This window comes from Crocuta crocuta, unplaced genomic scaffold (genome assembly GCF_008692635.1).
Source record: "Crocuta crocuta isolate KB4526 unplaced genomic scaffold, BGI_CrCroc_1.0 scaffold45, whole genome shotgun sequence".
Taxonomy (NCBI): Eukaryota; Metazoa; Chordata; class Mammalia; order Carnivora; family Hyaenidae; genus Crocuta; species Crocuta crocuta.
The window spans coordinates 2,642,806-2,667,919 of record NW_027530544.1 but is presented as its reverse complement, the minus strand read 5'-3'; the positions used below and the strand labels follow the sequence as shown (position 1 = coordinate 2,667,919).

General features: G+C 41.1%; 1 protein-coding gene and 1 long non-coding RNA gene across 3 annotated transcripts in view; both read right to left on the bottom strand.

Moving 5' to 3' along the window:
• LOC144234340 (kalirin) overlaps positions 1-25,114 on the bottom strand; it is a 479,489-nt gene that overhangs the window by 345,213 nt on the left and 109,162 nt on the right. The window lies entirely within an intron of this gene.
• Positions 4,945-25,114, bottom strand: part of LOC144234343 (uncharacterized) — a 63,930-nt gene continuing 43,760 nt past the window's right edge. Inside the window, exons 2-3 of the long non-coding RNA XR_013335927.1 lie at positions 5,609-5,835; positions 4,945-5,335 (exon numbers count right to left, since the gene is read on the bottom strand). This is a non-coding gene — a long non-coding RNA (uncharacterized LOC144234343). The remainder of the gene's footprint in view (positions 5,336-5,608; positions 5,836-25,114) is intronic.

Sequence of the window (25,114 nt, the reverse complement as noted above, 5' to 3'; positions counted from 1 at the left end):
TCAGCACCTTCGGAGACCAAAGACTTTCAGCACAGGAGAAGCAGGAATATGATCTTCTCAATACAAAGCCACAGAATCACTCAGCCTTACAGATGGATAAGGGCCTCAGCATCTCTCTAACTAGATTTCTCTCATCCTTAGCAGGGGTGCCAGCACTGTCCAAGAAAACTTTCTATGATGATGGCAATGAACATATTTGCTCTGTCCAATACAGACTCCACTTGCTAGTCACATGTGGCTACTGATCACATGAAATGTAGCTAAGGCAACAGAGAAGGTGAATTTTTAATTTAATTTTAATTTTAATAGCCACATGTGGGTAGTGGCTACTATATGGGACAATGTGGTTCTACAGCATCCCAACCAAACCTCATGGGCAATGGTAATTTATGACCTCAGTTTGCTATATGGTATTCCACAGACCAAAGAACATCATGGAATTTTACACAAAGAAAAACTAACATATGTGCTAAAGGACCACAAGATAAAAAAGCTAACTGGACTACCCTTTGCCTACAGTTTGAATATTGATCACTTCAATAAGAAAATGTTTACATTCTTACAGACTGAGCAAGTTAGAAACAGAGGAGATGCTAAGACTATCTAGCTCAACCCCCTCATTTTTATACATGGGAAAACAGACATGCTATACCTTTCTCCTCAGACTGTACCTGATAGACTTCATGTTTTTTAGGGAGTCCTGTGTAGTTCCATACTTGCTCCTAAAGATTCTGACAACCTGCCCAGTTATTCTGTATCTCTATGTTTACCAGGGTAAGAGCCAAGCTGGGGAGAAGAAATCACCATCACCATCAGTGACCAGGATCTCCTCCTCAATGCTTTTGCAAGGGCCCAAAAGCCAGGCCTTTGTAAACTTCNATGCTGGGGTCAGACTCTGGATACAGAGCCCTGCAGTTCCTCTCTAGCTCCTGCCCACCATCCATCTTCACTTGTCCAGTCATCTATTCAGATAGCCCCTGATTTGATATTCAGAAAAAAAATCTGTTTTCCTCTCATATAAGCTCAGAGCAGTGGTCTCAGTTTAAACTGGGGCTTCTAGGCAAAACTGGCTCCCAGAGCAATCTCTTTCCCTTTGTTATTTGCTGAATGGGTCCCTAGAGAAAGGGGGCCCTCATTGGTGTGGGTCATAGAAATGAAGATTTTAAAGTTATGGAGAGAAAAAAAATCTAATTTTCTTATAAAAAGAAAAACATCTTTTTCTCTGATTTTTTTAACCTGGAAATTAAGAAGAACACAGATACATATAAGCCTAATTTTTAATAGTGTTATTTAGAGATCTTTGGTCATACTATTAAGGAGAATGACTATTACATATAAACATTTATTCATCAAATACTTACTGAATACCTTCTGTGCACTATGCTAAGCATATAGCATCTTATATCTTATAGAAGAGACAAGTAACACTCATCCATTCAGTATTTATTGAGCCCCTACTAGACAAAGTTCCTATCTTTTTAGAACTTATATTCCAGTAATGGGAGCCTTTCAATAATCATGTGTACAAAATAAAATTATCATTTTAGATAGCATAAGTCCTAAAAGAACATAAAAACAGTAGGATAGAGCATGATGGGTGGGGTGGGGGATGTACTATTTTTGCTATGGTAGTCAGGAATGAGAGAAAATGCCCCAGGTAGAAGGAACAGTATGTACAAAGGCCCTGAGATGAGAACAAGCTTGATAAGGCCAGAATGAAGTGAACAAGTGCCTAGTGCTTCAGACAAGAGGTCTGAGAAAGAGGTGGGTTCAGATTACACAAGGCGTTCATTATAGGCAAGGTAAAAGGTGTGGATGCTATTTCTAGACAATGGGAAGGCACTAGGGAGTTTTAAAGGTGAGAGTGAGAGAGAGAGACGATCAGATTTATAATACATACAATTATGGATAAAATATTTACAATATAGGAAAATGACTACAAAGCAAGCTATTACAAAGGATTATAGCAACTATGTTAATAAAGAAACCTGCATCACTAGTGGTGTGATGGCATTCCAGGCTATAACAGCAGGTGCAAACTTGTGTAAATTGGAAACAACACTGTGAGCATGATGGCACACTGGAGGAGACCACAGGTAGTCAGTCACATGGAGGCCAAGTAGGTATGAGCCATGCCTAGGAGACCTTAGACACCAGAAATTGAAATTATTTTGCAAGCTACTTGACTTTGCAAGTTCTTAACTTGACTCTTAAAATACTGGTATCAAGCCCTAATATTGGTCTTGGTACACAAGACCAATTAGATCAGAACTTCTAAGGCAGGAGGACAGGCACCAATATATTTAAATGCTCTCTGGGTGATGCTAATGCACAGCCAGGGCTGAGAACCACTGCTGCAAGTGATGATTGAGGGGTCCTGCAGGGTTTGAGACAAACAGGAATAATTATTTATTTTCCATTACAAATTTGTTTTTCCAAAGATTATATTTTAGAATACAGTATTTTTAAAGTATAATATATTCAAGCAATGATGACAAATTAATTACACATTTGCATTTTAAAGTGCTGAACATTGTCACAAATGGAGTCACAAGTTTCCATTCCTCCTGAACTCTGGCCTTTATGAGAGTTTATGAGAAATCCAGAAACTTCTAAACAGAAGAAACCATCAACGGTACAGAGTTGGTGGATTTTAGAGCCAGAAGAGTATTGCAGAGATCCCTTTATTTTATAGATATAAAAAGAGAGGTTCAGAGAGGTACCATGACAAGGCCAAGGTTACCCAGGGTTAGCAGCAAGGACAGAAGTGGAAACCAAGCTTTTTCTACCACACCATGCTGCTGCGAGTTTATTACTCAAGAAAAACCATCCTAATTTCTGGACTTGGCATCCTTCACAATACCAAGTAGATCATGAAAGAGCACTTAATTTTAGAAGAGAAATACAGAAGAGGAAAAGAGTAGGGGGAAAGAAGCCAAACTAATTAAATACAGTTTAGGGCACATACAACTTTATTTTTCAGGTTATCCCCTTAGTTTATGACTGCTAAAGTTACTGCTTCTTCTGCTACTTTTATTCTGCTATTTCCATAGGCTTCTGTAAACTGAGAATTTATTCCAAGTAATACAAGTTTTCTACAGGTTAGTAATTCTTCTTCAAGGCACATAGTTCAAGATGTAGACCCACATCTTTCTCCAGCCTCTGGAAGATAGAAGCTTTTGAAGCAGAGACATAGAAGACTGGGTCCTTTCCCCATGCAGCAGGATGCATTTCATAACTGAATCCCTGACTCTATGTTAGAATCAAATATCTGAACATGTTTTGAGTCTATAGTTGAAACATCATTCCAATACTGAAAGCTGAAATATGCTCTATATTTTAAAGGTGTGTCAGGCAAATGTAGCAGCAGTGCCAACTGTATTTATATTTCCACCTTTGAGTTCTAGACCCAAGATTTGTACAGCAGCAATGACCAACCATGTAGTTCTTCTCCATTTCTTGATAAAGTCTTTCATTTTACTTTCCTCTGGACAAGGTGGAGGAAGTGCACTGAGATTTTAAATGCCAGCTGAGTTTATCCGAAAACAGAGGTAAAGAATGTCTCAGCCAAGGTCACTGTCCAATCTAGATGCAGCAATACCCATAGAAAATGACTTTGTACACTTAAGTGTGTGAGTTCTGCAGCGAATCCAAAAGATGGTGCTTTCTGCTACCACAATGACCAAAGAAGGGACTGAGTTCAAGCTGGACTGTGTGTCAGCTCTGAAAGCTATGACCATCCCCCACAGAGCTAGATACTGCTACTGAGTCAACAGAAACAGAGGCTTGGCTAAGGCTTGGTCATGCAAAGATGGAAGCAAGTCTTCAGGCATTAAAAATCAGTCAGGTAGCCCAAGAGCAAGACTACATACAGATAAACTCAGAAGGAGGAGCACAGAGCTTGGAAGTTAGCTCGGAGCATGCCTAGAGGAGAAATATGTGAAGTCCACGGTAAAGAGCCAAGCAGTCACTTCTGACTTTAAAGGGACCAACCTCAAGACAGTCATCAGTATGCTTTCTTCAGCCAGAAATCCTCTTAAATTGTCTCCGCATCTTCTCAGGATATACTCAGAACTCTACCACTGTCTAGAATAGAGGAAAGGGTTCCCAGAACTGGGTATATCTTTCTAAGCTATAAAACCATACTTTATACTTCTTTAAGATCCTTACTTTCATGAATAACTTAGGTATTTTTTTAAACTGTCAAAAGGACATCTCTACTCTACATTATCTAGTTTCTTCGACAACCTTTCAGATGCTTTTACAGACTTATCCAATGTTTTTAAGCCCTGAGTAAAGATCCTAAAATAGTTCCATGTCCTATTGCAATATTTATACATTCCTTCTTCTATATGGTTTCCTTTTACTTCTTATGCAGCTTCAACTCTAGAGCCTATTATGTGTTTTAGAAACTATTTTTCTTTTCTATCCATTTTCTGGAGTGCATTCAGCTTATAAACACCTATAAGGAACACGCACAAAAAATCTATTTTAATGTCATGAACAGATTCAGGCTATTGGATGCACCTTCTAATGCAGCATCAGATGAGGACATTTTTCTCCACACTGCTTTTATATCAACTGCAAGGTGATTTGTCAAAACAAATACTTTACCACTCTTCTCGATAAGACTTCATATATTCCATGCATGGTGGTTCCCTTCTATTTTTAATGCATCTGGAAACACAAAAGATGATTTGAGTGTCACTATCATGGAATTTATGGTTCCTTCCTCTCTGTGTGAGTGATCAACCACCCATCGGCAGTCCTGCAGGAGCCGCTTGTCTTCATGGGTGCTTCTGTGGCCTGTCCACATCCTCGCTCTAAAGAGGTTTGCCAGGAATGCCTTCTGGAGCCAGAACTGGTGTACATATGTAACCTTCTGGCCAATATCCACTTTCAGGCACTCATACCAACATGCCAGGAAAACACAGAGCTCTTTTTAATTTTTTTATATTTATTTATTTATTTATTTATTTTGTCTCTTTCATCTTCAAACATCATCTTTTTCTGTGCCATGTTTTGAACAGAGCTAAGGGGACTGTGGGTGGCTTGCATTTGCTCCCTGTACGGTCCCGCTGAGGATGCTGTGGTTTGGGACAGAGCAGCAGCAGGAAGTAGAGATGTGGAGTGCTAGAAGGAGGTTACCCCTGCTCACTCATGAAGAACTGTTTAATGCAGCAGATTTATCCCACACATGAGATGTACTCAGCCATCCTTGTCTCCTTCAGACACCCTCATTTCCAGTGATGGTATCTGAAAGTCAAGCTGCTTCTTCTTTGGAATAACCTGTAGTGAGGAAGGTCTTCAGGTGCAGGAAGGAAGTTCCATTTTGCTAAGGAGAAAAAGGACAAAACTGTAGTTGGTGCTTCTCTAGTTTCCAGGCAATCTTCTCCATCATATATAACTCTAATAATAGCCCATTCAGAGGGCACTAGGCAGTATTCTCGTTCTGAAGGCTCCACTTCAAGAGTAAGACTGGGTGTTTGACTTTGCCTTAGAGCATGGATTCACAAGAATTCAAATATAATTTACATGCATTATGGAAATATGCCACTAGAGCTAAAACAGACTATAATAATGAGTTCAGATGAATTTAAACTCTTACCTTTCAGAGAGAAGACATCCCTTTTTTTCTTTGTGAATCTCAAAGTGAAGGGCCACAAGGGGCTGATTTCCAACTTCCTTCCAACTCCTACACCTTCACACTGGCTCTTACTCCTGCCATGCAAGGCAGTGAGCTTCTTGTTTTATAATCTCCACAGGTTCCAGCGAGAGTCCACTCCACCCAGACTTTTAAGGCCTAGTTAGGAGGACGGGAACTTGTCCTCCAACCTGTGGAGCAAAATTCAACAAGAAGAAGCCCACAAGGAAGGCACTGATTTTCCCTATCCCCTGCCCCCTCTCAGGAAAGTGGCTGCCTGCCTTGAAGGCAGAAGCACATGTAGCTGTTGCATCTAGGTGCTGGGCCTGGCTCTGTGCGTGACTCAAAATCATCTGGCACCATAGGCAGTTCTACATTAAACAGTGTTCTGTGTCATTTTCAGAGATGACTTAGAGGAGGCACAATACAGGTTTCAATATTCGACCATGAAAGTGTACACATTTTATTTTGTGCTAAAATGAAACAACTTCTCAATCCAAAAGATGTCCATCTTTCAGCCACTTTCTGTGTTATTCTTTAGGCCTTCAGCCTATGGGAGACTCCTCAGAAACTGAGAGGTTATCAGGCAATATTTATGCCTGTGGTTCTGATCTTCAAAAGCAGCTCAGAGCTAGGAAGAGGAGAAAACTGGGAGGTAATCCTATAAGGCTTTGATGTGGAAGCCCACAGGCCTGCAGAATGAAATGCTCTGGGAGGTGTGCAAATAGCTCTGGCTTCTGGGAGCAAAGTTGGGGCCAAAGGACTGGAGTCTGTGATAACATGGGACGTTTTTGGTCAAGTGCCTGAAGCCACATGGGACTCCCATAATTCTGTGCTATAGATGTAAATCTATTTGCACCCTGACCTCTTGGGGTAAAGAGTAAATAGAGTACCAAAAGGAAGAAGAAAGAGGAAAGAATAGTGCTGAGGAGGGGGCATAACCTTGGGGCAGAGCCAGAAAGGTGACCTCAGATCACATGTTATTAAGTACGGTTTACAGTTCATCTCAATTCCAATTATTGTGATCTAATTTACCCACTCCCAGGGGAATTTCTAGAGCCATCCAAAAGTAATAACAATAATCCACTGTGTTAATGGAGTCCTGGTAAACAGGGCTAATTCCTCACAATGACCGTAAATACGAGCATTCACCACAAAGTGCAATAATTGTCCTGTAATACCCGGAATGTCAAATTTACTTTAATGTTGGCTTTATTTGTATCTGCATTTCTTGTGGGGAGGTGCTTGTGTTTGTACATGTGGTAAAATATACATAACATAAACTTTAGCATTTTAACTATTTTTAAGTGTACATACAGTTCAGTGCCATTAAGTACATTTATATTGCTAGATATATATCACCACCATCCATATCCAGAACTTCTTCATCATCCTGAACTGAAAACTGTACTTTTTTTCACACAGTCCGTGAGCCATCCCAGATCCCAAAGCACAAGGAATCTGCCGGTGCTTCACATTCAGCTCTGGAGAGAACTCTAAATTACAATATTATATGGCATTTTAAGATTTACAAAGTGTTCCGTGAAACAATGCTCAGCATCCCTCCTCATCAGGGAAATACAAATCAAAACCACACTGAGATACTACCTCACGCTGGTCAGAGTGGCTAAAATGAGCAAATCAGAGGACTCTAGATGCTGGCGAGGATGTGGAGAAACGGGCACCCTCCTACACTGTTGGTGGGAATGTAAACTGGTACAGCCCCTCTGGAAAACAGTGTGGAGGTTCCTCAGGAAACTAACAATAGAACTCCCCTAGGACCCAGCAATAGCACTGCTAGGAATTTACCCAAGGGATACAGAAATGCTGAGGCATAGGAGCACGTGTACCCCAATGTTCATAGCAGCACTCTCCACAATAGCTAAAACATGGAAAGAGCCTAAGTGTCCATCAACAGATGAATGGATCAAGAAGATGTGGTTTATCTATACCATGGAATACTACATGGCAATGAGAAACAGTGAAATCTGGCCATGTGTAGCAACATGGATGGACCTTGAGGGTGTTATGCTGAGCGAAATAAGTCAGGCAGAGAAGGACAGCTACCATATGTTTGCACGTATAGGAGGATTAGGAGGAACTTAACGGAGGACCGTGGGGGAGAAGAAGGGGGGAATAGGAGGGGAGAGGGAGAGAGTCAAACCATGAGAGACTCTTGAATGTTGAGAACAAACTGAGGACTGATGGGTATGGGGGAGAGGGGAAGGGGGGTGATGGGCATGGAGGAGGGCACTTGCGGGGATGAGCACTGGGTGTTAAATGGAAACCAACTTGACAATAAACTATTTTTTAAAAAAAGATTTACAAAGTGGTCTTCCCTAATGCACACACGACTTATATGCCTTCTGCAAAAGGGAGAAGAGCAAGGCTCAGAGAGGGGGACAGATTTGCTAAAATACAACAGTGACAATAGATGGAAATGAGCTAGGCTTCCAGTGCACATCCCATTGCACTTCATCGCCTCTAACACCCAGGAGGAAGGAGAGAAGGCCCCACCTAAGTGGTGCCTGAGGAGATCGCCCAAGGGCAACGATGTGTCTTGTCTCACCCTCTACTTTGTGAGTTTTCACTGCTTTGAGGACAGAGAGCCTTAGCTGTCTGGGGGCCCAGGGGGGCGAAAAAAGGCAATTCTCATTCACATCATTCATTACAAAAGCCAATTTGGGTAGTTTACACTTTCTCTCCTCTCCTTCTTCCGTTTCATCAAAGCAAACCCACACTCCATCCACTTTTTTACAAGATCACCATAATAACACCCTCTTCCTGTTCTCTTTCCAGCACATACCTCATCTATTCCTGATGATCATTTTAACCAGATTTCTTCTGCATAAAAAAGGGAGCAACCAACAGACTCCAAGGGGTGTGATTTCTCCTTCCTGCACCTTGTAGGAATGGTACTGCCCATGAACAGACCCCACTGTGTTGGTTTCCTAGGGCTGCCACAACAAATCACCACAAACTAGATGGCTTAAAACAACAGAAATGTGTTCTCCCACAGTTCAAGCCAGAAGTCCAAAATCAAGCTGTCAGCAGTGCCATACTCCCATCTAAGGCTCTAGGGGAGAATCCTTCATCACCTGCTCTTAAGTTTCTAGTAGGTCCTGACAATCCCTGGTATTCCTGAGCTTGAGGCTATATCACTCATCTCTGCCTCCACCTTCACATCATCTTCTTCTCTATGTGTCCTCTGCTTTTCTTGTAAGAACATCATCCATTGGATTTAGAGTCCACCCTAATTCAGTATGACCCTACCCTACCTTAACTAATCACATCTGCCCAGACCCTATTTCCAAATAAGGCCATATTCTGAGGTTTCAGATAGACATGAACTTTCAGAGGACACTTATTCAATCCCATACACCTATCTTCCATCTTTAAGATGTGTTAAATCCTATTTATTGTTTTCTTTAGAGTTTTTTGGTTTCTGCCTGTAGCACCTACAATCCTCCTCTTGATCACTTTGTTGGAAACCATTCTGAGGCATCTGCCTCCATTCCTCCTACCCTATTAAACCTCTCCAGACCCCACTTTAAAATGGGTGCCTGGACACCAAGTCAAGAAGGAAATAATAGTAAGTTGCCTAGGAGGATTCATTATTTCAAGTATCCATCTCTCCCCATCTACCCAAGAAGCAATGTGTGTTCATCTCACATTCAGTATTGCACTGGGGGCTAAGGGGTTCCTTCCCTCAAGGGGTTTAGTGCACATTAGAGAAGTGAGATACTGCACAGCTAGATGACCTTAGAAGGTGAAAGAATCAAATAGTGAAGGATGGGGTAGATGCACACAGATGGAGCAGCAAACGGCTTGGGACAACCTGGGGAAAGGCACTAAGATACAAATAACCCTGGAGTCTTCTGGGGACTGTGAGCAGAACACATGTGACTACAGAATGGGCTTTGCTGAGAGTGGGATAGATCATTGATAAGATTGTGAAGATTACTGTGTGTAGATGTGTACCTGATCCTATAAGGCCTTCAGTCCAGGACAAGAGGACCCATTAATGGTTTCCAAGCAACTGGGGAGTTTGACTAAGTGGTGTTCAGGGAAGCCAGATCTAGCTGGGTGTGCATGATGGACTGGGAGGAGTAGAAAGTTGGCAAGGAAGCCCTGGCTGGGAGCCCAGTTAAGAAGACAGGCTCCAGGGCCAGAGCTTTATTCCTCCACTATCAGTGAATCCCCATCCATTGCAATAACCTTCTGTCAGACTCTACAATCAATACAGTCATCCTGACATGGCTGGGGGTAGGGCACCTGGCTGGCCTCCAGCCCTCCCTTCCCATTAACATGATAAGTTGCAGAGGGCATGTCAGGCAGAGCTTTCAGTGAATTCCAGGAATGGAGATCCCCTTCGGACAAAATCCCTGAAGAGAAGCTCAGGAGTACTTTGCAAATCAACATGCAAACATCTCTTATAGACAATGGTCTGTCCAGAGAGGATAGAATCACCATCTCAGCTCAGATCTTATTTCTTCCCACTGTTGTACTTCCCTAGGACTGGTGCTAGCATCCAGGAGGTAACAATGTGACCTGAGCTCAGGTACTACTTTGCAGGAGAGGATATCATATAGGTGATTATCATCTGTGATTAGATTGGGAGCTTCCTAAGAAGGGTGGACTGTCTTCCCCATAAGGCTCCTGTCATCAGGGCCCTACCTGTCACCAGACACAAAGACCAGGGGAGGCTCTAACACACCCCCATATTTTCTGTCCTCCTCATTCACACACAAACTCCTCTGTTTAGCACCTTAAGAAGCAGAGGGAGAAATGGAGGTGACATGGAAGAGGCAGGAGCAAACCAGAATATGGTGGGCAGAATAATTTCTTAAGTCCACAAGGTACATCTCTGAGCCTCTTTTCTTGTCTCAGGCTTTCCTGGAGAAATATAAGCAGAAGAAGGGAGATCCAGTGATCAGGAGGATGGTTGACCCCTTTGGCTTCCCTTCTCCTTAAGAAAAGCTTTGTATACCATCATGGGAGGCTTCCACTGGCCCCATATCCACCACCATCCTTGCCAGGCTGTAGACCAGCCCAGAGCAACAGGCATCAGGAAAGAGCTGTAGAGGGTGGTTGCAGGGGAAAGGGGCAGGCATAGAATTTCCTGAATGCAGCTAAGGTGCTAGGGGAGAAAAGGCACATGTTCCACTTCCACCTGCTATTAAACTGGAAGTTTGAGCTTTGCTAGAAGTAGATGATACACAGGACAGGAGTCCAAAGGAAAATAACCATCCTCCAGATTGTTCTCCCTTTTTTAGCAATCAATCTAATTTGAAAGACATAACAACTTCCACCCCCTTTATTTCTGAAGAGAGATGCAAACAGGTGATCTATTTGTACTAAAATTAAACTCCCTCTGTGTGTAACTTCTTGATGGTATTCATATATTGAATCTGACTCACACTTTTGATGTGGAAGGTTTTATTAACATAACTACTTATCCCAGCCCACTCCCATTGGGATTCATGGCTCTTGCCCAAAGTACATTTTGGCTATTTCTATGTTACCTTAAATTCTGGCACAGATTAATGTTTCATGACAAGCACATTCACAGATTCTGTGAGAAATTCCTGGCTGTCCCTGGGTAACAATAAGGAAGCAAAATTGAAAGTAAGAATCAGCTTTGTCTACACAAGCATGGACGCCTAGATTGTAGAGTCGGGAGACCTGGGCTATTATCACAGCACTGTGATCTAGTCACTTGTGTCCTCAGAGTCTCAGGCTCCTCATGTGTAGATGAGATTGAGATTGCTAGCCTCACACAGTTCTCAGTTCTCTTCCAGCTCTGACTTCCTGTGATTGTAAAAGACATTTAAAAATATCTCCAGGGAAAGAAATCTCACAATATTATTTAGTCATGAGAAGATTGAACTAATGATATCTAATATCCCTGGGTTCTAAAAGTCTGTTATTCTATTATATACAATGGTTTTTTAATGTGCAAAGATTAGAAAAAAAAATTTAAACAAACAGAAGACTCCTTTTCAATGCCCAGTTTAAAGGACAGAAGTTAAAGAGCCGAAAATAAAATCTCCAGCCATTCTATGTTCACACACAGAGAAAGTGGGTGGATACAACATCTGGAGTGGCAAAGGCTTCTGGTAACTGGGTTGTCTGCTGATTGAAATAAGACATGACAATTTATGGAACATTATACGACAGTCCTAACTCCACGTCACTGCTAGGCCTTTTGCCATTAGGCACAGAAGGAACTCAAGTGGCAGACCCTGGATAATCAGAACAGCATCTCAAGATACTTAAGAATTTGGGTGAGACAACTGAGGCTTCAGCAGGTGGCCAGTTTTGATGTTACTATGCAAAAACTGCTTTCCAGGTTGAAGTCATCCCAGTTAAAAGGCCCTAGATTAGTTCAAGTATCAATGGAGATATAGAGGGGCATGCAATATAGGGACAGACAGGTGTGATTCATCCAAATACTCAGCTAAATCTGGCCATGGCAGGGAAGAGAAATGGATGAGAGGTGAGGTTAGGCAATCAAGCATCAGAAAAGTTTTGTCAGCCCCCAAGTTTAAGCAGATACTGTCACTTAACACACTGGCATGTAACTAAGTCCTTAAGGGCTGGGAAAAGATTTTCAATGCTGATATACAGAAGATGATCAACTGGACATGTTGACCAAATGGAAACTTACAAAGAAGCTACTGCTTCATTGTTCACTGAACAATATTTCCCATTAATGGCAGCTCAGACTGCCAGGTCAGCTGCGAGAGAAAGAAATGGGAATGAGGGGTAGCTATCTAAGCTTAAAGGTGCTTGGACCAGGTTCATGCCCTTGGAAGGAGACATGTACTCAATCAATCACCCTGGGTACTACTGATGGAAAGGAGCTGTGGCTGGGGATCTACCATAGAGCCAATGTTCTCCATAGTCTAAATTGGAAAAGGGATACTCATCTATCTTAAGAAATACTCCTTACCCAGCTGCCTTAGGGTCTTAGAAAACCTTAAAGACTTCAGGTTGATGGAAGTAGTTGGACACAAACTAAAGGCCCACCACAGAGTCATTAAAATAAGCAAGCAATTAAAGGGTCTGGGTGTCTAATTCCTGAGCACTAAGATCAGGCAGATGTGATGAACCCCAAGAATAGGCACCAGCTAAGCCTGTTTTCAAAGAAAGCATTCCTTTATTATGAGAACTAGCCTTACATAATGATTGTTTTCAGTTTAAGCTTGTGAGAAATTATACTTAATTTGAAAGTAGGTATTACATTCCTTTAAACTCCATTTCTTATGGCACATCCATCTTCCAATACTGTCCAATAGAGAGGACAGTATTCTGTTAGAGTTATTTTATTAGGAGAAGCCTATCTAAATACAGTCTAAGTCAGTGGGTTTTATATCTGGAAAATTTCTGGACCTCTGATCTGCCCTGGGCTAAGTCATCCAAGCCCATGTCAAGGGTTTAGCTAGTCACTTATTTAATACAATCAAGCTCAAGGTAGTACCAATTTCTTGGCAGCATCTCTAAATATTAATAAATGGAAATACACTCACACATATATGGTCACTTGATTTATGACAAGGTGACACTACAGTGCTGTGAGGATAGGATGGTCTTTTAAACAAATGATTCTAAGCCAACTGGATGGCAAAACAAGAATAAAAAAGAAAAGAATCTTTCCCTCATCATACAGGAAAAGCACTTTCACATGGATTGTCAATTTATTAATGTGAAAACTAAAACAGCAAAATTGTTTCAGTGCAAAATTTAGAGTAGACAAAGATTCTTAAATAGGTCACCAGAAAAAACACTAAGCATAAAACAAAATATTTTATAGACTCAACTACATTAAAATTATTAATATACCATTAACACACAATAAAATACACCATGAAGAGGCAAGCCATAGATTGGAAGTAGATATTAACAATATACATATTCAAAGGATTTATATCCAGAATATATAAAGAACTCCTACCAGTTAATAAGAAAAACACAGATAATTCAATAGCAAAGATAAGGCAGAACAACAAGAGGCTCACTTTACAAAAGGACAGCCATCCAAATGGTCAGTGAACATATGAAAATGTTCTTGACTTCATTCACCATCCAGGAAATACAAATATAAAACAAAACGAAACAAAACAAAAGCCACCCATAAAGTGGTATCACCACATACCTACCAGAAAAGCTGAAATGGAAAAGGCAAATAATACCAACTATTAACAAAAATGCAGAGCAACTGGAAGTATCCTCCTTGCTGATGGAGATGTAAATTGTTACAACTACTTTGGAAAACTATTTGGCAGTATTTATCTAAAGCTAAGCATACTCTTGCCCTATAGTTTGGTAATTACTCTCTTAGATACATACTCCACAATACTGGAGGTATGTATTCATCAACAGATCTACACATGTGTTCAGAGCAGCTTTATTCATAATAGGCCCAAGCTGGAAACAACTCAAACACTCAAATACCTTACACAGTAAAATGAATAAATAAATAGCAGCATATATATATACAGTATACTATTACATATCAATGAATGTGACATATATTTGCTACACGCAACATGGACTAATCTCACAAATGTAATGTTGGATAAAAGAAGACAGTTTTTGCTTGACAAAATAGTATATACATGATTCCATTTTTATAAAGTTTCAAAACAGGCAAACTAATCTTAAGATGCTGGAAGTCACCCTAGAGGTTGCTCTTGAAGGGAGGGCCTGGAAAATGAAAGGGATCACTGAGGGGCCAGTGTTCTGGAGTAATATTCTATTTCTTGATCTATATACTAGTTATTCAAGTGTGTTCACTAGGTAAAAATTCACTGAGCTTAGTATTTGTGTACTTTTCTGTACGTATATATACTTCAGTAAAAGACGTTTACAATATGAAAATATAAATGCAAATTTGGTTTAAGACAGAAAGTCTATGTGGGGAAAAAAGAAATCCATGAAAACTGACTTGCAAATCCAAACCTACTAAATGACAGCAAGATTAAGACTTTCTATTTGTTCAGATTTTTCTGTTCTAATGAAAATTTGCTTTTTTCAGCATTCAAGAGGCTCCCATGTTTTGCCTCTCTCCCTCTCCCCCACTATTTCCCTCCTTCTTCTCCCCCACGGTCCTCCATTAAGTTCCTCCTAATCCTCCTATACGTGCAAACATATGGTATTTGTCCTTCTCTGCCTGACTTATTTCGCTCAGCGTAACACCCTCAAGTTCCATCCATGTTGCTGAGGACTGATGGGTGTGGGGGGGAAAGGGGGTGATGGACATGGAGGAGGGCATTTGTGGGGATGAGCACTGGGTGTTATATGGAAACCAACTTGACAATAAACTATTTATTAAGAAGAAGAAAATTTGCTTTTTTATTTAAGATCTATGGCCCACTTTCAAAAAGAATTGGAAGCCACAGCCTTATTAATTGAACAAATACACACTTTTAGTCTTCATTGGAAGCTTTTAGGACATCAAAATTGTTAAATTTTGCTTGGTTTAGTTTTAGTTTTTTCCCATGTTAATATATGGGTTTTTAAAAATGCAATTTTTCTTGGCTAACACCCTCTAATAAAGATTAACAACCCTAATATTTACACAGCCAGCAAGCAAATTCAACTGAGCCAAACACAGTCTATCCAATCAAAGTCTTCAGAAGACTTCAGCCAGTGGCTATCGTTCAGTCTAACAGGCTCATGTTCACTGGAAAGGGAAGATTGGGAGCAATGATCTCAGTAATCCAAGCCAAGAAACACAGCCATGCTATTCAGGAGAAAGGGGTGGGTGGTTGGGAAGTTGCACACAGAGACCAAACCTGCTCCAGTGAAACAGAGCCTGGCTGGCTGGGAGGAGCTCATAGTCTCCTAACAAGCATTGGCTTCCATACCTTCTGGAGGAAAGCTTTTCCGGAAGATGGGGTCATTCCCTTTCCTTCACTGAACTCATATATTTGTACAATGCCTATGGTTTACAAAGTTTCCTAGATACTAATATGAGTCTCTCGCTCATGCTAAAAAGGAGAGGCATTATTATAATCCCCTTTTTGCCTGTGAAAGACCTGAGACTCAGACAACTAAGGGATTCCTTACAAGCCCAGCGATGGTAAGTCCACAGCAGGAACAAAGCACATTCAGGCACAGTGCTCTGACTCCTGTAGCATGAGGTCTCCTGGCTCCCCTCAGAGCCTGCTTATGACAATGACAACACAATCCTAACGCCTGAAAAAAGTTAGTCTAGGATTATTAGACACTGGGCCAATAATAATTATTAGACACTGGGCCAGCTTGCTTCCGGTGGGCAAGCTGGAAATTGTATCCCAGCCCATGCAAAGTGTTCACACCTTCAGAATCATATATTTGGAGCACTGGGGGAAGAAAGCAGGCATGGGTAGGAGCCAGGACTAGAGGCAATTAGCTACTGAGTGTGACAATGGTTAGAATGCCTCAGTCCAACTCTACTATAGTAAAGTCATCAGCAATGGTAGAAACATGTGTCATCTGGGCAGGCTTTTCTGTGGATAGAGAACTGACACCTGTGGATTTGGAACATATAAGATATAGTTCTGAAATCTACCCATGAATATGATAGGTTTGGGTTCTGCTAGAGATGGTATGTTGTGAATATCAAACAGTATAAAGAGCAATAGGTTTAGAGTCCAATAGATTTGGCTTTGAATCCCATCTCTTTTTTTCACTAGATATGCATCCCAGAATAAGCTACTATGCTCTGATAAGCTTCAGTTTCCTTGACCATGAAAGCAATGATAATACCTGTGCATCACAATCATTGTGAAAATTGATGGAATGATATATGTAAAGTTCCTGTATGTGGTAAGCAATAAATATTACTTCCTTTCCCTCATCCATACATTAAAACAAATCAATTTTCTTCTGTGAGTTTAAAAAAAAATAAAATAAAGAAAAAAAAAGAAAACGTATGATACAGTTTGCATCTTCCTTGGAAGCTAGAATAAAATAAAAACATAAATCATCTAAATTCATACCTTATAGGATAATCATATATGAATATATAATAACCTACCATGGCCCAGTTTGAGAACCTTGACCTATTTTTTTTTCTTTTTCACCTGGAATTTATCTGATTAACTCAGTGCCTTCTTTGTTTCCTGGGAGAGAAACTGCAATAATCTTCTCCTTAATTCTAATCTAAGTGATTAACATGACAAAAGCATGTCAGCTGTAGTCAGAATCCAGTCCCATGATTTTCTCTAGGACTGATGTTGCCAAATTCTGCCTGAAAGAAAAAATGAGTGTCTGATTGCCAGGTTAAGTCTAGATGTTGCTCTGGACAAATTCCACAGGTTACCCAGAAAAACTGAGAGACTCTTATGTCTGACTACCTATGACTTTCCTCTTAAAAAGAAAAAACCATCTTATCAAAATCTACAGGTGTTCTTCCATGAAAATCTTCTGCTGTCACCTCAAATTCCATGAATACCCTCTGCCCATAAACTGATCTCCCTCCCAACTGTCCATTTCTATCCATGCCTGCATGTTCTTGGAATCTCAGAAATAAGAAACTGTAAGGACTTCTATTAAAACCATTTGGCCCAATGTAAAAAAGAAAAAAAAAATACACACACACACACACATACATATGAATCATTTCTACTGCATCCCTGATGGTCTTCNTAAAAAAGAAAAAAAATACACACACACACACACACACACACACACACATACATACATACATACATATGAATCATTTCTACTGCATCCCTGATGGTCTTACAGTATAGAGGAGCTGACTACTTCCCTGCTGCATTATTCCCATTTCAGTCAAGTCCTTCCATAAATCCAGCTGGAATATTTCCCCTTATGTCTTCATCCCATTCACTAATCCTACTTCTGTCCTCAAGAGCAATGGAAATAGCAATAGGACATAGATCAATCTCACTTTTCTTCCACATTGGAGGCCAGCAATATAGAAGACAGCCATTGTGTTTATATGCACATTTTCTGCTCTAAATCAAACATTCAATTCAAAAAACATCTGTTGAAGGTCAGCTATGTGCCTCACATAGTTTAGGTGCCAAGACAGGAGAAATAATTAACATATGGCATCTATACACAAGATGGTCACACTTGTCCCTAAGAACTCTGGATGTGACCTGGCTTCAAGACTACTCACCCTCTCCCTCCTCCAGATACACTATGGCTTGTTGATGCTTCTCTTAAGCATGGTACCCAGAATGTGGGATAAAATATGGATGGGTACTTTGTTCACCCAAAGAAGCTAAAACCTATGTCTACCCAAAAACTTGCAAAAGAATGTTTATAGCTTTATTCAAAATTGCCAAAACTTGTAAGCAACCAATATTTTGGTTGGTGAGCACATAAACAAATACATTCAGACAACAGAATATTTTTCAGTGTGAAAAAGAAATGAGCTGGTAAGCCATGAAAATGCATGGAGGAATCTTAAGTGCATATTGCTAAGTGAAAGAAGTCAACCTGAAAAGACTACATACTGTATGATTCCAACTATATGACATCCTGGAAAAGGTTAAACTATGGAAACAAAAGATTACTGGTTACCAGGTGTTATCAGGAGGGAGGGATGAACAAGCAGAACACAGGGAATTTTTAGGGCAGTGAAACTATTGTGTATAATACCATAATAGTGGATACATATCATACCTTTGTTCAAACCCATGGAATATACAACAGTGTACCCTAATGTAAACTATGGACTTTGGGTGATTATGATGTGTCAATGTACATTCATCAACTGTCACAAATGTATCACTTTGGTCACGGATGTTGACAATGGGGGAGGCTGTGTATTTTATGTGGGGGAGCAGGGCTGGGTATAAAAGGAAAATCTCTGTATCTTTCTCTCCATTTTTTAGTCAACCTAAAACTGCTCTAAAAAAAGTCTTTTAAAGAAATTAATAGAAACAAGGTGGATGGGTGAGTCTGTAGATTATATCAATGTCAATTTCCTGGGCTTGATACTGTACTAATAGTTGGAGATGCTGGACAAAGGGTGCATGGTACTTCCCTGTATGTTTCTTTGCAATCTCCTATGAATCTCTATTTCAAAATCAAAAGTTTAGAAATAAGTGGATGGATGAGCTGCCACTGGCAAAGGCTGCTAATGGGACAGCTCAAAGTCTAATAAAAGACCCAAACCAGGGTGGATCCATCTGCTGAAATACCTCTGGAAATGAGCACCAAGGGGAAGGGAGAAGACTGCTGGATAAAGCTCCACACCCTGCCCTCCATAGGAAGTAGGTCATCCTTCTGGAAGGACAACTTGGACTTCTGAGATTTGAATCTGCAAGGCCTTCTTCTCAATTCTATTTTTGGAACATCTGGATGGGCAGAGTCTGTGGTCCATGCTCCCTGTCACCTGAAAGGGCTATGTGGAGTGGGGGTGGGGGGTCATGAATCATCAGGCCCCAGAGTCCAACACACCTGTCTTTAAAATGCAGGGCTATCACTTACCAGCAGTGGTGGCCTGAGAATATTATTTGTTCTCTTTAGCCTTCCACAAAACAGAGAAAAGCACTATTATCACATAGGATTGTGATAGGAGGCAAGGAAATACTTCATATAAAGCACATATAAAGCTCCAGCACCCCCCACCAAAAACTCAAAAAACACTCATGGTCTGAGAGTCTCCTGCATGAGCAAGGTCTAGGTTTTTAGGATACACTCTTACTCCCTTTTCAACATCAGAGAAGTTCTACCCTTCTCCCACTTGTTGGCTCCTCTCCAGTTTGCCACGACATCTCAGATGTCCAGCTACCACAACCAGGGCTTTTTAAACCTTCTTCAGTAAAGGACCAGTTTGGTTTTTGTTTTTCCTTTCACTTTTTATTACAATATGTCACAGACTGGTACTTTCCTAAAATACAATAAAAATGAATTACTAGAGAAACATAATTTTGTTTTATTTTTTTTTTTTACTTTTTAAAATTTATTTATTTATTTATNGGTACCCAGAATGTGGGATAAAATATGGATGGGTACTTTGTTCACCCAAAGAAGCTAAAACCTATGTCTACCCAAAAACTTGCAAAAGAATGTTTATAGCTTTATTCAAAATTGCCAAAACTTGTAAGCAACCAATATTTTGGTTGGTGAGCACATAAACAAATACATTCAGACAACAGAATATTTTTCAGTGTGAAAAAGAAATGAGCTGGTAAGCCATGAAAATGCATGGAGGAATCTTAAGTGCATATTGCTAAGTGAAAGAAGTCAACCTGAAAAGACTACATACTGTATGATTCCAACTATATGACATCCTGGAAAAGGTTAAACTATGGAAACAAAAGATTACTGGTTACCAGGTGTTATCAGGAGGGAGGGATGAACAAGCAGAACACAGGGAATTTTTAGGGCAGTGAAACTATTGTGTATAATACCATAATAGTGGATACATATCATACCTTTGTTCAAACCCATGGAATATACAACAGTGTACCCTAATGTAAACTATGGACTTTGGGTGATTATGATGTGTCAATGTACATTCATCAACTGTCACAAATGTATCACTTTGGTCACGGATGTTGACAATGGGGGAGGCTGTGTATTTTATGTGGGGGAGCAGGGCTGGGTATAAAAGGAAAATCTCTGTATCTTTCTCTCCATTTTTTAGTCAACCTGTAACTGCTCTAAAAAAAGTCTTTTAAAGAAATTAATAGAAACAAGGTGGGTGGGTGAGTCTGTAGATTATATCAATGTCAATTTCCTGGGCTTGATACTGTACTAATAGTTGGAGATGCTGGACAAAGGGTGCATGGTACTTCCCTGTATGTTTCTTTGCAATCTCCTATGAATCTCTATTTCAAAATCAAAAGTTTAGAAATAAGTGGATGGATGAGCTGCCACTGGCAAAGGCTGCTAATGGGACAGCTCAAAGTCTAATAAAAGACCCAAACCAGGGTGGATCCATCTGCTGAAATACCTCTGGAAATGAGCACCAAGGGGAAGGGAGAAGACTGCTGGATAAAGCTCCACACCCTGCCCTCCATAGGAAGTAGGTCATCCTTCTGGAAGGACAACTTGGACTTCTGAGATTTGAATCTGCAAGGCCTTCTTCTCAATTCTATTTTTGGAACATCTGGATGGGCAGAGTCTGTGGTCCATGCTCCCTGTCACCTGAAAGGGCTATGTGGAGTGGGGGTGGGGGGTCATGAATCATCAGGCCCCAGAGTCCAACACACCTGTCTTTAAAATGCAGGGCTATCACTTACCAGCAGTGGTGGCCTGAGAATATTATTTGTTCTCTTTAGCCTTCCACAAAACAGAGAAAAGCACTATTATCACATAGGATTGTGATAGGAGGCAAGGAAATACTTCATATAAAGCACATATAAAGCTCCAGCACCCCCCACCAAAAACTCAAAAAACACTCATGGTCTGAGAGTCTCCTGCATGAGCAAGGTCTAGGTTTTTAGGATACACTCTTACTCCCTTTTCAACATCAGAGAAGTTCTACCCTTCTCCCACTTGTTGGCTCCTCTCCAGTTTGCCACGACATCTCAGATGTCCAGCTACCACAACCAGGGCTTTTTAAACCTTCTTCAGTAAAGGACCAGTTTGGTTTTNAAAGCCTGGACTTCAGGGGACAAGCAGATGGTGGTTCAAAACCGTGTCAGCCACTGAAACAATGTCATCTCAGCAATTCACGTAACTCCTCTTTCAATTTATTTATCTGAAATTTTAAAAATTACTTTTTAAAATTTATTTATTTATTTATTTATTTATTTATTTATTTATTTATTTATTTATTTTGAAAAGGACAGAGACAGTATGAGTGGGGAAAGGGCAGAGAGAGGGAGAGAGAATCCCAAGCATGCTCTGCACTGTCAGTGCAGAGCCTGATGTGGAGCTTGAACTCATGAAACTATGAGATCATGACATGAGCCAAAACTGAGTCAGACACTTAACTGACCAACCCACCCAGGTGCCCCTCACATAGTACATTTTTAGATTTATCAGCCCAGTGTGTATCATTAGTTCCTTTATCTTACTGAGTAGTATTCCATTGTAATTTTAAAAACAAAATGTAAGTCCCTTTTAAAAAATTTTAGATTCAGACAAAATTACTCTGGGAAACTGCTATAAAAGTTTATAAATGCTTCCTTTCAATTTCTCTACTTCTCATTACTGACTGTATAACACACAGTTGACAGAGCTGGGCATCGACTGCACCTCAGGTAGTGCCTGTCTGGTAACTTCTTTCTCCAAGCTCCTAACGACTTTAGTCACAAGAGAGTATTTTAAAATCTCTATTTTTTGTATCAATTTAGATTCCCCAGCTAGACTGCATGCTCTTTGAGTCATGACCACTATGCCAAGGGTAGGACGGGTGGCTCACAGGGGTTCAAATCCTTGTTGATAATCCAAATATTAAACAGGCATATTAGTTACTTTTACTTTTTCATGATTTAGACAACTTGATAGCACATTTGTGAAAACCTGCCTAATGAACACATTTTGCGCCTTTAGCATCCTTCCCTATTTGCCGGCCTTCCATCTATTTCTGTTTATGTCATTATCACCACCTGCTTTAACTCCATTTAACTGAAATGCACCAGAATAGTCACTGTTTCTCTTCCACTGAAGGACAAGACAGGATAAATCACAGAAAATCCCATTCATCAGAAAATCTGGCTCTGGATCACCAAATAAACATTCAAGGAAATGGAGGGCTTATATTAATTTACTTCCAGGGGATACTGTTATTCTTGCCTCTATGTCTCTCTAACGCTGGGCCCATGATAACTGCTCAGTAAACGTTCATGTGAACTGGCCATAGAGTGTCATCTGTATCTCAGTGACTGCAGGTCATATTTTCAGTCATGTCACTCAGAAGGCAAGGGCAGCCATGACCAGAAAAGAGCAATGACTGGCAGCATTACAGGAAGGAGTCTCAGGCTCATTTAGACCAGTGACTTTCTATCTTGGATGCACAGTGGAATCACCTGGGAACTTAAATACTCAGGCTGCCTCTCAGACCCAGAAATGTTTTTTATGTAATTTTTCTGGGGTGAAACCTGAGCATCAGCATTTTCAAGATTCTATAGGTAATTGCAATGTGCAGCTAGGATGAAAAAGCACTGGTGTCAAAAGCCCTCACATCCATGCTGGTGTTTAGCAGACGTTTCTTAAATGTTGACTGAGTGAAATAGTTCAACCAATGGATCAATCCATTGATCAATCAAATTTGATACAATTGGATCCAAATCCATTGACCTATCCAATTATCAGAACAAGTCTGCAGCAAATGTGGAGACAATTTTGACTCCTGTCTCCTCAGACCCCTCACCTCTGGTGTTCATCTTCTCCCAAGGTCCAGCCTCAAACTCCAGCTAGAAAGCTCCCCTCTTCCATTCTCTTGCTGGGGCAAGGTGGGGGGGGGCGGCCAGGATCACTGGCCCTAAGAGAGCTCATCCTTACCTTTTTCAAGCAGGAAACCCCCAGGCTTTCTCAAATACACACCCGAAGGCTCCCACAAATACCATGGGTCTCAACTCATACAGGATGGGAACATGTTATCTCATCTATTTTGTGTTTATTTAATGGTTGTTCTTCGATTGTTTTTCTGGCAGTCCACAGGGCCAGGATGCTATCGCAGACAACAGACTTCCAGAGTACAGAGGGCTGAGAACACTTAGTACGAAGTAACTGGTTTGTAAAAAGTCTAGTAAATGGATATTGCTGTTGTACTGCTATAGAAGGGCAAGATGGAAGGTAGCAGGGGCAGTGTGTGAAGTAACCAGGAAGAGGAGGAAGCAGTGTGGTGTGCGGACCTGGAAGGGAAGATGAGATGCTGGCTGCTCACTGTGGGCAGGCACAGGTGACACATGTGATTAGGCACTATCCCCCACCCCATCCCAAGGGGTAGGGAACAGCTAGCCAAACCAAGTTCTTTGCCAGGAATGTGTGCCTGGGGTTGCCCCAGCTTCTGACCTCTAGCTGCTCCCTAAGCAGCTGCCACTGCTGATGCTATTTTTAGCTGAACAGAAGCCTCTCCCCAGCCCCCTCTTCTCTAGCTTATTTCCATGACCCCAGAGAAGCCCCTGAACTTTCATCCTCCCTCTGGACCCTGAACCTACCCCACCCCGCCGCCCCAGCCCACCGGAGGCTTACACTAGGTCAAGTTGGGATGTTACATGGGGATGTTTGGAAGGAAATGAATATAAGGCAACTGGGAAGTCAATGGTGAAATCCAACACTTATTTTTCAAACCAGGAAAAATTAAAAGGAAATACATTAGGTCCAGGGAGAGCACCCCCTCTCGCCCCCAAAGCAGGTACTTCTGGGTCCCACTTTACGGAGCCTGCATATTGATGGGATCCTGTCACTAGCACTGACAACAAGCATTTTCTGGTATGTTTCTGTCTTCTCTCTAAAAAGGGAAAAGAAAATTTGCACTAATATGGGCATTTCTGTTGCCTGACACTCTGTTAGAGTCTGTTAGACTCTATTCATGGTTTTTCTCATATAAATCTTACAATCCATGAGCTAAGTTAAGGGACCCACAACTTGTAGTTAGCAAATCTGGGATTCAAACCTAGTACTTTGTGACTTCAAAGCTTACCCCTGAAAACAAGCTTCATACTCGGGTCACCAGAAAGAGTGATCTATCCCCAGCCCTTCAGACCATGAGCTTCCCAAGGCAGGAAGCCTCATTAGACTGGTACCTCCCACTGGGCTCCTTAAATCCTGTGGATTGATATAACCACCAGCTGCCAGAAAAGAAAGAGGAAAACAGTTGCCATCCACATGCCAGTAAAATATGAAGAAATACATGATTTCTTTTCCTCACTTTCTTAGTTGGCCGGAGAAAAAATAGAAGGTAGGTGTCCAGCCAAAAGTGGTCAATTATAGACCATCCCAGAGTCAGTAATAACATTTCCCAGTCCCAGAAGCACCTCTCAACTGGAGGGATTCTGAGAAAACAATTCATTCACTCATCATCTAACAGATATTTACTGAACACCTACTATATGCCAAGAACTGTCCTAGCTGTTGGGGACAGTGAACAAAGGAGTCGATTTCTGTCCTCACAAAACTAGTAGCTATAGGGGAACAACGCTGGGGTTCAGAGGCATTTGTGGGGTAGTGGCATCTCCTGAAACACTACCTTAAATTTAGAGCTCAGGCAGCTCTGTGGGAGGAGGAGGAGAAGTAAAGGAAAGCAAACGTTGCTATGCAACCAAGATGATATATTCTTAGCCAGAGCCGGCAGAGCAGCAGCATGGTGCAGGGAGTGGGTGGGGGGAGGAGAAGTGGGGGGAGGAGTTGGCCCAGGAGTACCAAATAGGAGGCTTGCGGTGCACCACCGCTGTACACACAGGCTTCCCCCTGGAGCAGCTAACAATTGGTCACTGCACAGAATCACCAGAGGTGACCAGAATATGTGGGAACAGTCCCAGGAACCATAGAGAGAAGCTCCTGCCCAGGTGCAAGAATCTTTGTTCTTGGGCCTGAAATTAACCT